Source organism: Armigeres subalbatus, chromosome 1, assembly GCF_024139115.2.
Source record: "Armigeres subalbatus isolate Guangzhou_Male chromosome 1, GZ_Asu_2, whole genome shotgun sequence".
Taxonomy (NCBI): domain Eukaryota; kingdom Metazoa; phylum Arthropoda; class Insecta; order Diptera; family Culicidae; genus Armigeres; species Armigeres subalbatus.
Genome location: NC_085139.1, coordinates 267,548,318 through 267,567,127, shown reverse-complemented (window position 1 = coordinate 267,567,127; position 18,810 = coordinate 267,548,318).

The following is an 18,810-nucleotide window of genomic DNA, read 5'->3' as shown; positions in this document are numbered from 1 at the left end:
TTCGCATATGACCTAGCTCCAAATATTCAGTCATAAAATCAGAATACTGTCTTTCAAGATTCTTATTTCTCGATAATCGTCGGTCCGCATTTCGAAGGCGTTTCTCTGCAATTTCCTTCGATTTCCCTAGCTGTTGTATGATTTGCTCGTTTTTTCGGGTAGTGTTACAGTATAGCGACCATCTATTTCCCTTCTCACTGTACGCCCAAACGGTTCTTCGCAGGACCAAAACCGTGACAATATTTCCACCAAGTTGTCCGATACAGCGATGTTGCACGAGAAGCCTGCACTCTCTGCTGGCGTGCAAGTTTCGCCGGGCACAATCCACCCAAAAACTGATTCGTAGGTAGACTGTCACCCAAATGAATCTCCTTCCCTGATAGACCTTGAGTAGTCTGATATTCAGGACTTGACTGTAGCAGTTATCTTGCGTGTGACTCTCGTGTTGGTTTGACCAACATTTGGATCGAGATGTCCACCTGTTGGCTAGAGACCTTTATCAACCTGCTCAGTCTTTCGGAATTATTATTAAATATTACGAGCCAGAGCAGAGCAGAGTGCGAGCAGGATAGCGAGATCCATAATTGTCTTCAACTATAACAACTGCAGTTGCCAGGAGAATCTGGGAAGACTAAACCTTGGCCATATTGGAGGAAACTGATCCCGTTGCCCGCGAGGTTGGCGACTGTTGAGCTGGAACTGATGGATTCTGCTTAGCGCCCTCATTCAGTGTTCCAGTGTCTGATGAGCTATGGTTCGAGCTTCGTCCTTCTACCTTGATACACATAACCGTATGATGTCTGGCCTTGCATTTTCTAAAGCTGTACTTCAAAGAATATTCTCTAGCAATGTGACCTCACTTTAGACAGTTGCGACAAAGAGAATGACCAGCATCTGAATGCGACGATGGAGATGTTCAAGCAAATTCTTCACTGTGTCCTTGTCCTTAGTAGACGAAAAATCATACCAACCACGCCTGGTTGTGGGATCCAAACGAGAAATTAGCAACTCCACCAACAGTAAATCCTTTTATTCGACAGCCGCAACCAATTGATCTAGATTCTGAACAGCCCTGTCGAATCCTTCTACTAACCCTTGCAATTCACCGACGGATTCCTTCGCAAGAGAGGTGAGTTTCAGCAGCACTTGCACTTTTCGTTTCCTCAAAAGTTTACTATTATTGTAACGTTTGAGCAAGATGTCCCACGCAATTTGGTAATTGCCTCCAATGATCTTATGTGGATTCGCCTCACCGTTCAAACAGCCTTTGAGATAATGCAATTTTTCAACTGGGGGAAGATTGGTTTTGAGGTGAATTAAGGAAGTGTACATGTCCCTGCAGCTCAGCTACTCATCAATATTTCAGTCAAAAGATTGAAGTTTTATTTGTGGTAGACGAACATGCTCCATCATACCGTGCACCGAAGACTCATCCCCTCGTAAACATTGGTTTTGAATACTGCTAGTATCCAATGCTGCCAGCTTGTCTAGGAAAAATGATTACACATCATAGAAGTTGGTCTCAAAGTCGGCTTGATCCTTGAGAAAAGCTTCACTTTCATCAAATTCTTCTTGCGCTTGTAGCTCCCTACAAGTTTCATTCAATTATAGTTAACGATGTGAATATGTACATTATGTGGAAGATTTTTGGGGCCCTCCTTAGCCGTGCGGTAAGACGCGCCGGTGCCGGTCTAGGCAATTTTCGGATTGGCACGTCGCACACTTAATTTTTTTCGCCGAGATCTCAGCATTTTTTGTTTATTTTCCCGAGATGGGCACCGCCGAGTTTAAGCAAACATGATTTTTGCAAACATGATACAGTAAATATTTTGTCGAGAATCAGTAATAAAGGAAATTTTCTGCCGAAATTCAGTTCTGAAATTTGCTGAATCACAGCAACGGTGCCCGATTTTGCCGAGGCTGAAAAATAAAAAGTTAGTTTGCAGCCTTTTTTTTAGCTCGAAGACAGGTTCTACGAAAATCTGCGATTGTATCTGACCACCAGTACGCTGGTTGTCGATTTTCGGGAGGTTTAGTCCTCCTAGGCATCGTCACATCGCATGCACGGGTTAGAACATCGAGGAACTCGTCACCACTTAATCCCGTTGTTCGTCTCTCCCATCGTAGTGATGCCTCCAAGAGTTCTGGGATGAACTGCAAGGTGCGCCATCCTAGATCGGCTCTACCGACCCGCCTTGTGATTGTGACGGGGGTATACCGGGCCATAGAACGAATTTCCTGATGGTCACTGAAGGTATGCCGCTCATGAACCTTCCATTCTGGCTCCACCGTCTATCCCGCGCTGCAGGAGGCCACATTGATACATGAATCATCGCTCGGTCCCCTGAACGGTGGCACTTAGGCTTCGTTCAGCAGGACTACGTACTCCACCTGGGAGGACAGTCACCAAGCTACACAAGTAAACACCATTTACCTTTGCTATGAAGAAACCCTCATCATCAGGTGATGATAATACCTCCTAGCTGGAGTATCGCCTGCAAGTCCAGATGGCCGCCATTTCGGATTTGTCCGCAGTCCAACTGCCGTTTCTAGCGGGGATGCGGTATGGATTGGATAGCAAGGCTACATCAGCTTTACACTCGGTAACCGACTGTTGTAGCAGCAGTTGAGCCGCCTCACAGTGGTTTATGTTTTATGGGACGGAAGACAGCCAGGCCTGTGTCCCTTTCCCATAAGCGAACTGGCATTTCACAAAAGTAAGCGCCAACTGGCGTTCCTCTCTAATTCAATTACTATTTCTTGCTATTGGTGGGACCTAAGGTTGGCCCGCGAAAAGAATCATTCTGATTACTTTCCTTATTGGTGTTGAACTAAATATTGTAAATTTAAAAAACACCTAAATAAAGACTAAAAAAGCTCGTAAAAAAGTGAGCACACTGTTATACTCCGCTGGGTCCCACTTTGATGGTGGTTGGAATTGGCAGGGGGGTTTTTTATGACTGACTAGGCTCAAATTTGGCCTAAACATTCTTTGCATATCAAAGAATATTGTGGCCAAAGTTCATAAAATTTGGTCGACAAAAACCCCCTGCCAATAATAGAACAAAACCTGCCAAAGCCGTTTTTCCCCCTACATCTCAAAATATGAGATGATGGACTTTTTCTTGGTTCATTGTAATCGGCTCCGAAAGTCTCAAAGAAACAGAAATACAGGCCGGACTCGATTATCCGGAGTATTGAAAAAAATTTCACTCGAGCCATTTTTTGTTGTCGCTTTTAACTTAAATTTAACTTTTGCTCAAATAATCTGTATTCTAGTTATATAAAATCCAATAAAATATCCCGTTGGTCCGTTATTATCATTATTATTATTATTATTATCAGACTAAGGCCGGAGTGGCCTGTGCTGCACATAAAAGTCTTCTCCATTCAGCTCGTTCCATGGCTGCACTTCGCCAACCACGCAGTCTGCGGAGGGTCCGCAAATCGTCCTCCATCTGATCGATCCACCTCGCCTTCTTGTTCCCGTCGGATCGTTGTCGAGAACCATTTTCACCGGATAACTGTCCGACATTCTGGCTACGTGCCCGGCCCACCGCAGTCTTCCGATTTTCGCGGTGTGAACGATGGATGGTTCTCCCAACAGCTGATGCAACTCGTGATGCAACTCGTGGTTCACCCCACCATAGATGGTACGCAATACTTTCCTTTCAAAAACTCCCAGTGCGCGTTGGACCTCCACGAGCATCGTCCAGGTCTCGTGTCCGTAGAGGACTACCGGTCTTATGAGCGTTTTGTAGATAGCCAGTTTGGTACGGCGGCGAACTCTATTCGATCGGAGCGTCTTACGGAGTCCAAAGTACGTACGATTTCCAGCCACTATGCGCCTCCGAATTTCTCTGCTGGTATCGTTATCGGCGGTCACCAGTGAGCCCAAGTACACGAATTCTTCAACCACCTCGATTTCGTCACTACCGATAGAAACTCGTGGTGGGTGGCTTACATTGACCTTTCTTGAGCCTCTTCCTATCCCTGCCCTTCGTATTACTCCTTCAAAGCGATGTTGAATAGCGGACACGAAAGACCATCACCTTGCCGTAACCCTCTACGCGTTACGAAGGGACTCGAGAATTTCCCTGAAACTCGAACTACGCACATCACCCGATCCATCGTCGCTTTGATCAACCGTATCAGTTTATCCGGAAATCCGTTTTCGTGCATTAGCTGCCATAGCTGGTCCCGATCGATTGTATCATATGCGGCTTTGAAGTCGATAAATAGATGATGTGTGGGCACGTTGTATTCGCGGCATTTCTGCAATACCTGACGTATGGCGAACACCTGGTCTGTGGTAGAGCGTTCACCCATAAATCCCGCCTGGTACTGCCCCACGAACTCTCTTGCAATTGGTGTTAGTCGACGGCATAAAATTTGGGAGAGTACCTTGTAGGCGGCGTTCAGCAATGTGATTGCGCGGTAGTTGCTACAATCCAGCTTATCGCCCTTTTTGTAGATGGGACACACGACACCTTCCATCCACTCCTGCGGCAAAACTTCCTCCTCCCAAATCTTGGTAATGACCCAGTGCAGCGCTCTAGCCAGTGCCTCACCACCGTGTTTAAATAGCTCTCCTGGTAGTTGGTCAACTCCAGGGGCTTTATTGTTTTTCAGCCGGCCGATCTCCTCCTGGATTTCCTGGAGATTCGGAGCCGGAAGTCGCATGTCCTGCGCGCGTGCTCCTAGGTTCCTTACCATACCGCCACCGTTGTCTGCCATATCGCCATTCAGGTGCTCTTCGTAGTGCTGCCGCCACCTTTGGATCACCTCACGCTCGTTTGTAAGAAGGTTCCCGTTTATGTCCTTACACATATCGGGCTGTGGCACGTTGCCTTTACGTGAACGGTTTAACTTCCCATAGAACTTTCGTGCGTTATTAGCGCGGTACAGTTCCTCCGTCTCTTCACGGTCCCGATCTTCCTGCTGGCGCTTTTTACTCCTGAAAATCGAGTTTTGTCTGTTCCGCGCTCGTTTGTATCGTGCCTCGTTCGCCCTCGTGCGGAGTTGCAGCAATCTCGCCCATGCTGCATTTTTCTCCACAACTAACTGCTCACATTCGCCGTCATACCAGTCGTTTCTCTGATCCGGAGCCACCGTGCCTAGTGCAGCGGTTGCGGTGCTTCCAATGGTGGATCGAATATCTCTCCAGCCATCTTCAAGAGATGCTGCGCCAAGCTTCTCTTCCGTTGGGAGTGCCACTTCCAGCTGCTGCGCGTAGTCTTGGGCTAGTCTACCGTCTTGTAGCCGCCCAATGTTTAGCCACGGCGGACGACTCCGACGCGTGTTGATCACCTTCGAGAGTTTTGAGCGCAGACATACTGCAACGAGGTAGTGGTCGGATTAGATATTCGCGCTGCGGTAGGTGCGTACGTTCGTGATCTCGGAGAAGAATTTGCCGTCGATTAGAACGTGGTCGATTTGGTTTTCCGTTACTTGATTAGGTGATTTCCATGTGGCCTTGTGGATATTCTTGCGGGGGAAGAAAGTGCTTCGGACTACCATTCCGCGGGAGGCGTGTCAAGCCCTTGGACATAGTCCCTGCTGCCCCGTTGGTCCGTTCATGGGTTCTTACTACCGTTAGAGGTCAGCTCCGATCCGAAAATCAACGGCGGCGGCGTTTGTGATAATTTTGGTCGGTGAAGGCTTCGCTATTTATTTATTACGTTCGTAACGTAAAGTTATTTTTAAGACATAAACGGGAGAATCTTTTTATTTCGCCGGAAAAATTCTAATGAACTGTCCCAGGAGATTCTTCCATGTTTTTCGAATTTTTAACAGGAAATGCTCTAAAGTTTTCACCGGAATTTCTTTGAAATTTTCACGGAAAATTGTTTAGAAGCTTGCCTATCGGGCACGCACGCTTCGATTTTTTTTGCTCGTCGAGAATTTTCGATTTTTTCTAGTTTCACAAAAACTGTTTCCAACGGAATTTTAACTAGATTTTTTTTCGGAATTTCTTTGGATTTCTAAGTAAATTTTTTTATGTTGTCCATTAGTAATTCTTCGGAAATTCTACGAGAAAATTTTCAAAAGACGAAGGATCGTTTGGTTGAAAATCATTCGGTGGAAAGTCATTTGACCAAATACCACTTGGCCAAATAATACGTTAAGCCGAAAGCTATCTAGCCGAATTCCATTTGTTCGATACGGTTATTATGTGGAAAACGGTTTGACGGTACGACCAAACTAGTCATTTGCCTGGATAAGTCATATGCTCTAGAGTTTCCATTTCCCGGCCATTTTTGCTATTCCGGGATTCGGGATGAAAATTCTTGTATATCCCGGGAAATCCAGGATCCAGGAATTTTCGATGTTTTTAAAAACATTTTTTTTTTGTTTTGCAAAAGTTTTTTTTATGTTTAAGGGTAAAGTTCATATTTTAGAAAGGCCAGATGATACAGAATTCAAATTAAACCGAAATCCGATTTCAATCAAAATCGATCCTTGGTTTGACTTCAAAAAGCAAATAGTATTTGCGTTTGTATCGGAAAGTAGGGTTTCTGTAACAAATGTTCGCCGAGTTCGAAAAGACGCGTTCGCTGTCCGTCGAAGTAGGCTTGATTGTTTGTATTATATATTGGATTTAGACCATTTCTAAGTTTTCATTCAAACAGCGTATTTTCTGAGCCAATACTAGGTAGTGTCAGACACCTTGCTGTAGACGGACGATGAGCAGTGGAATCGTGCTGGGACCATAAGCTCACGAGTCACAACGAAAACACGATAGCAGAGTTCCCTATACTCCATTACAGGTTACTGACTGATACTTCTACCAGCAGTTACAGCTCCTCCTATTCATCAACAGGTTATAGGCCCAGGAATGGTTCCAGATCTATAACTTAGTGTCGATATACTAGTCCCAAAGACTTTATCAAAGACCAACTAATTGAGTAACTAATCCTTGACGTAATCGCAGTACGGGATCCATTAATCGGTTGTATAAGTCACGTGGCGCCGTGGGATCACGAATTGACTGCGTTAATCATGGTTAGCGTCGTACCGAATTTATCAGGGCTGGTCAGCAAAAGTCTAAGAAGAGCTTTAATCCAAAACATTCAGAAGCTGGTCAGCAGAAGTCCTGAAGGAACTCAGACCAAAACATAAACATAGGGGACGAAGAGCTCAGGATGACTAGCTCGGTGTTAGGAGGGCCGAGAAGATTAACCTTTCCGTCCCCAACGTCTGTTTTTAAGGGCTTTCAAAAATCTAAACTGCTGTAAAAATCGCATTTCTTGACCGATTCTTTCGCAACAAGTTGCATTCCATCCGGATGGATCCCAATTTTTGATTTATACTATTTTCGAGGCTATCCACAGTACGGTTCCAGAATTATTCCAGATTCCGTTGGGGTCAGTTGCCCCCGGAATAAGTGGCCATTTACAATTTTAAGTCAAAACAGGTCGTGCGACACCTCAAACTTCATGATTTCACAAAGCAATGATGCGAATGATATTTTTGGGGTTCCTGGCCCACTCGGACTCAATCTGGCCACATCGGTCCCAATCCGGGGACCAACGGAATGGCCATTTTCTAAATTGATTCAAAATAGGTCGTGCGACACCTCAAACTTCATGATTTTTAAAAGCAATGATGGGAATGATATTTTTATGGTTCCTGGCCCACTCGGATCCATTCCGGCCACAATCCGGAGAACCTACGGAATGGCCATTTTCTAAATTGATTCAAAATAGGTCGTGCGACACCTCAAACTTCATGATTTTTCAAAGCAAAGATGCGAATGATATTTTTATGGTTCCTGGCCCACTCGGATCCATTCCGGCCACAATCCGGAGGACCTACGGAATGGCCATTTTCTAAATTGATTGAAAATAGGCCGTGCGACACCTCAAACTTCATGATTTCACACAGCAATGATGAGAATGATATTTTTAGGCTTTCGCGCCCACTCGAATCCATTCCGGCCACAATCCGGAGGACCTACGGAATGGCCATTTTCTAAATTGATTCAAAATAGGTCGTGCGACACTTCAAACTTCATGATTTCACAAAGCAATGATGGGAATGATATTTTTAGGGTTCCTGGCCCACTCGGATTCAATCCGACCACATCGGTCACAATCCAGGGACCCAGGAATTCCACCGAAAATTTATACAGAAATTATACCGTAAATGAAATCAACAATGGAATTTTTTGAGGAATTCCTAGATTAATTCCCAAAGAAATTCTGAAAGAATTCCGGTGGAAACTTCAAGATTGCTCCCAGTCGAACCATTCCTCGAGCACGACCACACGCCACATCGTCACTGACGCCAAATGCCCGGATGAGAAGCTGAAATTTCCTGATCCCAAATCCTAAGCCCCGTCCATCCTTAAACATTGTAAACTAACCTCGAGTCACCACGAGTACGCTGGCTTCTACCCCCTCTTACTAACCGTATAATAAAATGATATTGATTGTATATATCACAAAGAACAATGGCTCCGTAAAGTGTTATACACGCCTGAGCCTACCAAATAAACGAAATTGGAAAAAAAAACTTCAAGATTTCTACTGGGACATCCTTCAGGAGTTTTTTTTTCTGAAAATTCCTCCTGGAGTTCCTTCGGGAATTCCACCGGCAGTTCCTCAAAGAGTTCCTGCAGGATTTTCTCCGAGAATTATTCCGGTAGTTCTATCGGCAGATCCTACGAGGGTTCCTCTTTCGGGAATTTCTCCAGAATTTCCTCCGGGAATTCATTCAAGCTTTCTTTCTGGAATTCATTTAGGCTTCTCCAGGAATTTATATAGAAAATCCTCCAGAAGCTCCACCGAGAATTTCTCTGGGAGCTCCTGAAGGTAATCTCCGGGAGGTCCTCCGATGATGATGATGATCCAGCTCAGCTACATACCCCTAGAAAGGTTTCAGTTAGACGAGATTTGTGTATAAGATGAATTATCCGAGATTTTTTTCGATCATTCTTCTGGTAGTTTCACTGGCAGTTCCTCCGGGGGTTCATTTGAAAATTCTCCCGGAAGTTTTTTCAGAAATTCCTCCGGAAGTTATTTCAAGAATTCCTCCGGGAGTTCCACCCAGAGCTTAAAATATTCATATTCATGAAGCAACTTCGGTCCGAATTTTGACAAACATCGCATGAATATTCAAAACATAGAATGACATAGTCAGACGACTACTCAAAGCACTCATTCATTCGACTGTCACTGAATGTGTTTACTATGTGCAGAAAAAAACATAATTAGCATTGTTTATGTTGATGTTTACCACTGAAAGTGCCTCGCGGATGAAAATCGGATTCAGTCCTTTGTGATAAATCACTTTACTTATTTGAAACGTGTTCAGATTTCAGATAATCTATCAATTTGTAAAATGTGCATAAATATTCAATGACTAATATTCAACTGAATATTGACTGTCCAGAGCCGACTAGAATGTGTCGGAAGTGAACTGACAAATGAAGAAAAATGGTCTTCACTAAAAAATTTTGATTATTTTACACTTTGGTTCCACCAGTAGCTCTTCCAGGAAATCATTTAGTCCTTCTTCAGAAATTTAGCTGGAAATTCCTCCCAAAGTTCTTCCAATAGTTTCTCTGGGAGTCCCTCTAGGAATTCTGCTAGGAGTTCCTCCTGAAATTCCTCCGGGAGCTCTTACGGGAGCTCTTTCGGCAGTTACTACGAGAATTCCTCCGGGAGATCCACCGGCAGTTTCTATGAGCATTCCTCCGGAAGTTTCTACGGCAGTTCCCCGAGTGTTCTTCTAAGAAGGAACTCCTGGAGTAATTTCCGGAGGAGCTCCTGGAGGAATTTCCAGAGAAATTATCAGAGGATTTTTCGGAGGAACTTCCGGTGGAACTTCTGGAGGAATTTCCTAAAGAACTACAGGAAGAATTTCTAGAGTAACTCTCGTAAAAACTCTTGGATGAACTCCCAAATGAACTTCCGTAAGAATTCCAGGAGGAACTCTTGGAAGAGTTCTCAAAAGATCTCCCAGAGAAATTCTCCGAGGAACTTCTGGAGGATTTTGTAGATAAATTCTAAAAAAAAGCCTGATTGAATTCCCGGAGGAGCTACTGCTGGAACTCTCGGGTAAATTTTCAGAGGAACAGTCGTTGGAATAGTTGAATTTCTAGAGGAACTTCCGAAATCCCATTTCCCGTGAAATTCTTGCCATATATCCTCCTGGATTTCCCTGTGAAGATCTTGGAGGGATTCCCGGAGGAACTCTTGAAAAAACTCCTGGAGGAGGTCCCACAAGCACTTCCGGAAGAATTCTCACAAGGAAGTCCTGAACTAATTCTTGGAGAAGTTCATGATGGAATTTCTGGATAAATATCTGAAGGAATTCCCGGAAAAATACCAGGAGAAATTATTGCAGAAATTCCCAGATGAAATGCTGAAGAAATTACCGGATGAATTCCCGGAGATCGTTCTGAAGAAAATCTTGGAAGAACTCTTGAAAGATATCTCGGAGGAACTCTCAAATTAATACCCGAATGAAATTCTGGAGTGAATTTCTAGTGAAGTCCGGAAAGCATTCCAGGACAATTCCGCGGAAAAAAATCGGGAGAATTTCCGAGGAAATATATGGACGAATTCCTGGATAAATTTCTAAAGAAATTTTTAGATAAATTCTTGAAGGATATTCTGAAGTAATAGCGGAAAGAATTCCAGAATGAAATCCTTGAGGATTTCACTATTAAATTTATGGAGGTATTACCGGAAAAACTCCTGAAAGTTATCCTGGAGGAATTAAAGCAAGAGTTCCTTGAGGAGTGGTACAATTTTCAATAAGTCCGTCCAGTTATTTGGCTTCGCCGACGACATAGATATTATTTCACGTAACTTTGAGAAGATGGATGAAGCCTACATCAGACTGAAGAGGGAAGCCATGCGGATCGGACTAATCATCAACACGTCGAAGACGAAGTACATGATAGGAAGAGGTTCAAGAGAAAACAATGTGAGCCACCCACCGCGAGTTGGCATCGGTGGTGACGAAATCGAGGTGGTAGAAGAATTTGTGTACTTGGGCTCACGGTGACTGCCGAAAATGATACCAGCAGAGACATTCGGAGACGCATAGTGGCTGGAAATCGTACATACTTTGGACTCCGCAAGACGCTCCGATCGAATAGAGTTCGCCGCCGTACCAAACTGACAATCTACAAAACGCTCATTAGACCGGTAGTCCTCTACGGACACGAGACCTGGATGATGCTCGTGGAGTACCAACGCGCACTCGGAGTTTTCGAAAGGAAAGTGCTGCGTACCATCTAAGGTGGGGTGCATATGGCTGACGGTACGTGGAATGAACCACGAGTTGGATCAGCTGTTGGAAGAACCATCCATCGTTCACACCGCGAAAATCGGACGACTGCGGTGGGCCGGGCACGTAGCCAGAATGTCGGACAATAACCCGGTGAAAATGGTTCTCGACAACGATCCGACGGGCACAAGAAGGCGAGGTGCGCAGCGGGCAAGGAGGATCGATCAGGTGGAAGATGACTTGCGGACCCTCCGTAGACTGCGTGGGTGGCTACGTGTAGCCATGGACCGAGCCGAATGGAGAAGACTCTTATATACCGCACAGGCCACTTCGGCCTTAGTCTGAATAAATAATAATAATTCTGGAGGAATGCCCGGGGAAGTACCTAGAAGAATTTCCGAAGGAATTTCTCATAGATTTACAAGTGAAATTGTGGAGCGAAATCGGAGGATTTCCGTCATAAACTTCTAAAGAAACTTCTAGCGAAATTTTGGAAGGAAATTTCGTTTGTATTTTTGAAGGAACTCCCGAATGTATATAAATGCAGGAGATTTTTCTGGAAGAATAGCCAAAGAAATGTCTAGAAGGAAAAATTGGAGAAGAAAATAAATCTTCAAGGAATTTCCTCATGAATTTCCTAAATACTAATTTAGTTAGGGGTTTCTAGATAAGGAGAAATTACAATTACATGAGAAAGATTTTATAACGAACGTTTTGCCCCAACCTGCTCACTCTGGCTAAGCCCTTGTATCATTCCCATCATTGCTTTGTAAAATCATGAAGTTTGAGGTGTCACATGACCTATTTTGAATTAATTTAGAAAATGGCCATCCCGTAGGTCCCCGGATTGCGACCGATGTGGCCAGATTGAATCCGAGTTGGCCAGGAACCCTAAAAATATCATTCCCATCATTGCTTTGTGAAATCATGAAGTTTGAAGTGTTGCACGACCTATTTTGAATCAATTTAGAAAATGGCCATTCCGTTGGTCCCCGGATTGTGACCGATGTGGCCAGATTGAGTCCGAGTGGGCCAGGAACCCTTAAAATATCATTTCCATCATTGCTTGGAAAATCATGAAGTTTGAGGTGTCGCACGACCTATTTTGAATCAATTTTGAATATGGCCATTCCGTTGGTTTCTGGAATGTGACCGATGTGGCCGGATTGAATCCGAGTGGGCCAGGAACCCCAAAAACATCATTCCCATCATTGCTTTGTAAAATCATGAAGTTTGAGGTGTCGCACGACCTATTTTGAATCAATTATGAAAATTGGCCATTCCGTAGGTCCTCCGGGTTGTGGCCGGAATGGATCCGAGTGGGCCAAGAACCATAAAAATATCATTCTCATCATTGCTTTGTAAAATCAAGAAGTTTGAGGTGTCGCACGACCTATTTTGAATCAATTTAGAAAATGGCCATTCTGTTGGTCCCCGGATTGGGACCGATGTGGCCGGATTGAATCCGAGTGGGCCAGGAACCCTAAAAATATCATTCCCATCATTGCTTTGTGAAATGATGAAGCTTGAGGTGTCGCACGACCTATTTTGAATCAATTTAGAAAATGGCCATTCCGTAGGTCCTCCGGATAGTGGCCGGAATAGATCCGAGTGGGCCAGGAACCATAAAAATCTCATTCTCATCATTGCTTTGAAAAATCATGAAGTTTGAGGTGTCGCACGACCTATTTTGAATCAATTATGAAAATTGGCCATTCCGTAGGTCCTCCGGGTTGTGGCCGGAATGGATCCGAGTGGGCCAAGAACCATAAAAATATCATTCTCATCATTGCTTTGTAAAATCATGAAGTTTGAGGTGTCGCACGACCTATTTTGAATCAATTTAGAAAATGGCCATTCTGTTGGTCCCCGGATTGGGACCGATGTGGCCAGATTGAATCCAAGTGGGCCAGGAACCCTAAAATATCATTTCCATCATTGCTTTGTAAAATCATGAAGTTTGAGGTGTCGCACGACCTATTTTGAATCAATTTAGAAAATGGCCATTCCGTAGGTCCCCGGATTGTGACCGATGTGGCCAGATTGAGTCCGAGTGGGCCAGGAACCCCAAAAATATCATTCGCATCATTGCTTTGTGGAATCATGAAGTTTGAGGTGTCGCACGACCTGTTTTGACTTAAAATTGTAAATGGCCACTTATTCCGGGGGCAACTGACCCCAACGGAATCTGGAATAATTCTGGAACCGTACTGTGGATAGCCTCGAAACTAGTATAAATCAAAAATTGGGATCCATCCGGATGGAATGCAACTTGTTGCGAAAGAATCGGTCAAGAAATGCGATTTTTACAGCAGTTTAGATTTTTGAAAGCCCTTAAAAACAGACGTTGGGGACGGAAAGGTAACGAGGCGTGATAATTAAATTACGCGTAAAATACAATCGCTAAATAAAATAAATAGAAAAGCAAAAATAAACTTTATTTCATTTATTAAAACTATTTTCCCATCAATCAAAGGATTAAATCAGTTTAGATTTAAAATTAAAACTTTTATTTTTGCGTCCTTTTTTATGCTCCAAATATGTGCATCGAAATGAATGTAAATTTACAAAATATTTCAGGATGTGTATTTCTCTACAATATGAAATATGTATCGGCTAGTGTGCGACTCATCGTTGTAGACGGAAGCTAAGCAGGAACTATACACCAGTTAGATGTATCTGCTCTTTTGTAATATCAAGGAATATTGTTAGCTAGCGATATATTGTAGATACTTGTTGTTTAAGTATAAGAGAGCTGCAGTTGCTGGCAGAAGTATCAGTTAGTAGACCGCCATAGGGTAAAGAAAACGCTAGTCTTGTGTTTTCTTTGTGAGGGAGTTGGGCGTTCAATGCAAATAAAAATTGTGAACATACACTATTAGTAAACGTGTAGTAAAAAAATATTTTTTATCCCGGGTATCTCGGGATTTTCGGGATTTCAAAAATAATATCCCGGGAATCGGGAAATCCCGAATTTTCCTAAATCCCGGGATTTTTCGTCCCGGGATGGAAACTCTAATATGCTCTAACAGGTCGTTTTGTCGTCGAAAATTCCATTTGACCGAAACGGTAGTTTAGCAGGAAGGGCAATTTGGCCGAAAATGTTATTCGGCTGATCAGATTATATGGCGACAAACGTCGATCCGTTCGGCCAAACGCCATTTTTGGACAAATGAGCTGTTGGAGTAAACGTATTTTTCGGCCAAATTATCAGTTCGGCCGTATGATCATCACCCGTACGTCGCTTTCAGTCAAATGACATTTTTGGCCAAACCGTTTTCGACCTTATGTCACCTCGTCCGACCAAGCAGCATTTTCGGTCAAACGATTTTTTTCGTCAGCTCGGGCAAACAACACTTTCGGCCATATGTTCATTTCGGCTTAATGGCCCTTTTATACCAAACGATCATCTAGGCCTTTTTGGCTAAATGACCTATTCGATTAGACGACTTTTGAGCCAAATTACGTGTTGGGCCGAATGACATTATCGGCCATATGTCCATTTCGGCCCAATGCTAGCCGAGTTTCAGATTAATGACATATTCGGCCAAACAACTAACGGCCTTTCCAGTCAAAACATTTGATTTCAACGTGAAATTATGTAGATTTCAACAAGAAATCCTTCACCTGTCATAAGACGAGTTTGAACAATCCCATTGAATTCCACCACTTAATTGTATCCTGACAGATACGTATTTCGACCTCAACAGTAAGGCCGTCTTCAGTGTCTTGTACTTGACTCGACGACTAGTCGAGTCAAGTACAAGACACTGAAGACGGCCTTACTGTTGAGGTCGAAATACGTATCTGTCAGGATACAATTAAGTGGTGGAATTCAATGGGATTGTTCAAACTCGTCTTATGACAGGTGAAAACATTCCACTAAAAAGCTCAAAATAATTTTCTTATCAAGAAATCCTTGGAAATTTCCGCAGGTAATTCTTTGAGATTCCCAAAGGAAATACTTTATAATTTTCCCGGGAAATTTCTGGAATTTGCACCTGGTGGGCTTCGTGGGCGTGTGGTTAGTGGCGTCAGTCGTCTAAGCGTATTTGCAAGCCATAGAGTGAGTTTGATTCCCGCCCTAGTAAAGAGAAAACATTTCGTGAAGCGGAAAACGCTCCGCTGGTTCACTGGGTGCTGTGTGAATGTCCTGTCCGTTGTCTAATGCTAAGTGTTAAGTATTCAGTCTGTGCGACCTCTGGTCAAAGACGGTGATCCTGTCTTCCTTTCTTTTAAATTCTACAAAAAGATCTTCCAAATTTTTAAAGAAATTTACTTAGAATTTTAACGGTTCTTGATTTCCGTTCCTTTAGGGTTCTTTCACAAAATCCGTAACGTTGAATTTCATAATTTTGATACCTCACCCTCCCTCTCGTAACTTTCGGAAGTTTTTTTTTGTACGGATCGTAACGCTTGGTCTGACTTCCTTATTTCCCCTGAAGCATTACGTAATCACAAATTACAGTTCGTTAGGGAAGATCCATTAATTACGTAACGCAAACATTGGCCATTTTCAATCCCTTACCCCTATGTCACACTTTTTGTATGAATCATTGCAAATTTTTGTATGGACTGTCACACTTCGGGCAAACCCCCCTCCCCCTCTTAGCGTCACGTAATTTATAGATGCTCCCTTAGGAAAGCAAGAAAGTCACTATCATGTCTTGCACATATTGGATACGTTATGGATACACAAAGATAATATTTCTATTGATCTGTTTCTATTTCTATTGTTGTTGTAGATGTTTGAACTTAGTAGGGGAAGTATGGTCAATATGCACCCCATAGGCAAATCTCTTAATTTAATGGTGATTCCGAAGCAATATATTTTCGAAGTATTTATCAATAATCTAGCTTACCTAACTAACCTTATATGGTCCAAGAATTTTGAAAAAAGGTCAACATTACAACATTAGAAGCGTTGTAATTTGTTATTACTTCCGAAAATTTAATATTTCCTTTAAAAATGAACGATGCCGGGCAATATGCGCCTCCAAAAAATGACAGTCAGAACATTTCGTAAAACATTAAAAATTCAATACAGAGTTTTTCCCTAAGCTTTTTTGTGTGAAGGCCTGCAAATGTTTATTGGCTTCAATCGCTCACGATTTTGAGACAAAATTTGAGTTATTAACCAAAAACAGTGGTGACACATTTTACCCAACTGGCATATTTTATACATTTTTCCTCCAGTCAATATGTTATTAATTGGCCCCGTAACTAATAAAACTGAGGCCTTCCTTTCTGAAGGTGGCTGGGTTCGACTCCCGCTCCGTTCTATGAAATTTTCGGGTTGGATTTTTTCTCGACTTCCCTGGTCATAAGCATCATTGTGTTATCCTCATGTTAGCCACTAATGTAAAATTGATAACTTGGCTTAGAAACCTCGCAGTTGATAGTTGTGGAAGTGCTAATAGAACACTTAGCTGTTAGGCGGCAATGTGCCAGTGGGGGATGTAATACCAATAAGAAGAAAAAGAACTAATAAAACTTTTCCATTCTGAAGCCGAAATTCTTTAGTTCGAGCAGGAGTTTTTTTCATTTCGCTTAATAATGCGCATGGACTAATCAGAAATTTTGTTTTTTTTTTTCATTATTTATGAGCATTGCTTATCCTTCTTCTTATTCTTCTCTATATTAAAAATCAAGTTTCAATATAGAAGCAACGCAAAACTGTCATTTTTATTATTTCACGCAGCAAAGCTGAAAAAACCCTTAATTTGGCAAGAAAATTATTTAGCTCTTTTTTAGTTGAATGTTTTCACTATCATAAGACAAGTTTAGTACAATTCTATTTAATTCCACCATCTCGTATTCTTCTTCTTATTATTATTGGCATTTCATCCCCACAATGGGACAGAGCCGCCTCGTAGCTTAGTGTTCATTAAGCACTTCCACAGTTATTAACTGCGAGGTTTCTATGCCAAGTTACCATTTTGCATTCGTATATCATGAGGCTAACACGGTTATACTTTAATGCCCAGGGAAGTCGAGACAATTTCCAATCCGAAAATTGCTTAGACCGGCACCGGGAATCGAACCCAGCCACCCTCAGCATGGTCTTGCTTTGTAGCCGCGCGTCTTACCGCACGGCTAAGGAGGGCCCCTCTCGTATTACTTTTACATATACGTATTTCGACCTCAACTGTAAGGTCGTCTTCAGTGTCTCGTACTCGACGAGTCAAGTGAAAGTAATATGAAGTGGTGGAATTAAATGGATTTGTCTAAACTCGTCTTATGACAGTGATAAATTGGCATTTAGAACACTAAAATCAACAATAAACCCAAACAACCGTGCTGTTACTTATTAGATAAGATCAATAATATTATTAGGCATATCGGTAAAATCGGCCTACTGTGAATACTAAACATTTTGCCATTGTGTATTTGATAGAAAATGACGAGTTTTCAACCCAGTAAAGCAATGAGTCTTTTTGTTTATGATTCTAATAGATTCAGTCTACCACCGAAACCTCGTTTGCACACGTGACAATGAACAAAGAGACCGCACTGAGAACGATACCAGCCAGCATCCATCCTCTCGCAGCAAGCGCAAAGTTCAAACTGAATTTTTGTATACAAATGATAACCGCACCAGGAGTCCATGCGTCAATTCCATCGTCCCGAACCACACAGTCGTCAGGATAACAACTTCGTCTGCTGCTAACTACCACTCCTTTTCGGAAAAGCCTAAACATATTTACTCCCCCTGCAGAGGATCCTATGGTTGCAGTGTGCCCGACGTACGTGTAGGTACGTTGCCGTCCAGAACTCATTCACATGAATGGGTGTGCTGTGCATATTCTCTCCATAAAACCGATATCAAAAATGTGTGTGAAGAAGTTTGAAATCGTACCAGGACGGCAGCATTGCGAGAAAGGCTCAAAATGACGCACACTTCTACCACGCTGGATGCTGGGCGAGGCAGCTCTATCTACTTCGTTTCCATCGTTATCAGTAACTCATCCCACTCGTCGCTGAGCAACCGTAGCAGTAGGCGAAGAAAATTAACCACCCTCTTCGGTTGCAAGAAAGCTGCGAAGACATCGAGTTGCCGACTTCCTAAGAAAGTGTCCCAAGAAGGAGCGCTTCGTCTTACAATCGAATTTTCACCAGGGCCTCATGATCGACGCACGGCCGAAAATCCATACCCATCCAATCATCATCATCGAACCGTCGTCGTCGGCGTCGTCGCGGCCTCGCCGTCGTCCTTCATCGTTGTTTAATTTTAATTGAAAAACACTCGCTCACTTCGATCGGTACAGTGGAAATTCGCTCGCGAACCCCCCACCCGAAATGCTGACATAGTTCCCTCCGTCCTCAATAGCATCAGCCCATCACGAATCACGCGTGCAAAATATAAATTCAGTCCAAAAGGGGGTGGGGCGGGCCAAAAATACCCCCGCGAGCACGGAACGGGGCATTTTAAAACAACTTTCCATCAATTATTTTATTCCATTTGTTACTGGCGAAGGACGCTAGCGCGAGTGCGAGGACTCGTTGCGGAACGAGTCCGCTGCTGCGACAATCAATCCGGGGGAAACGATGTGATAGCAATTCTCT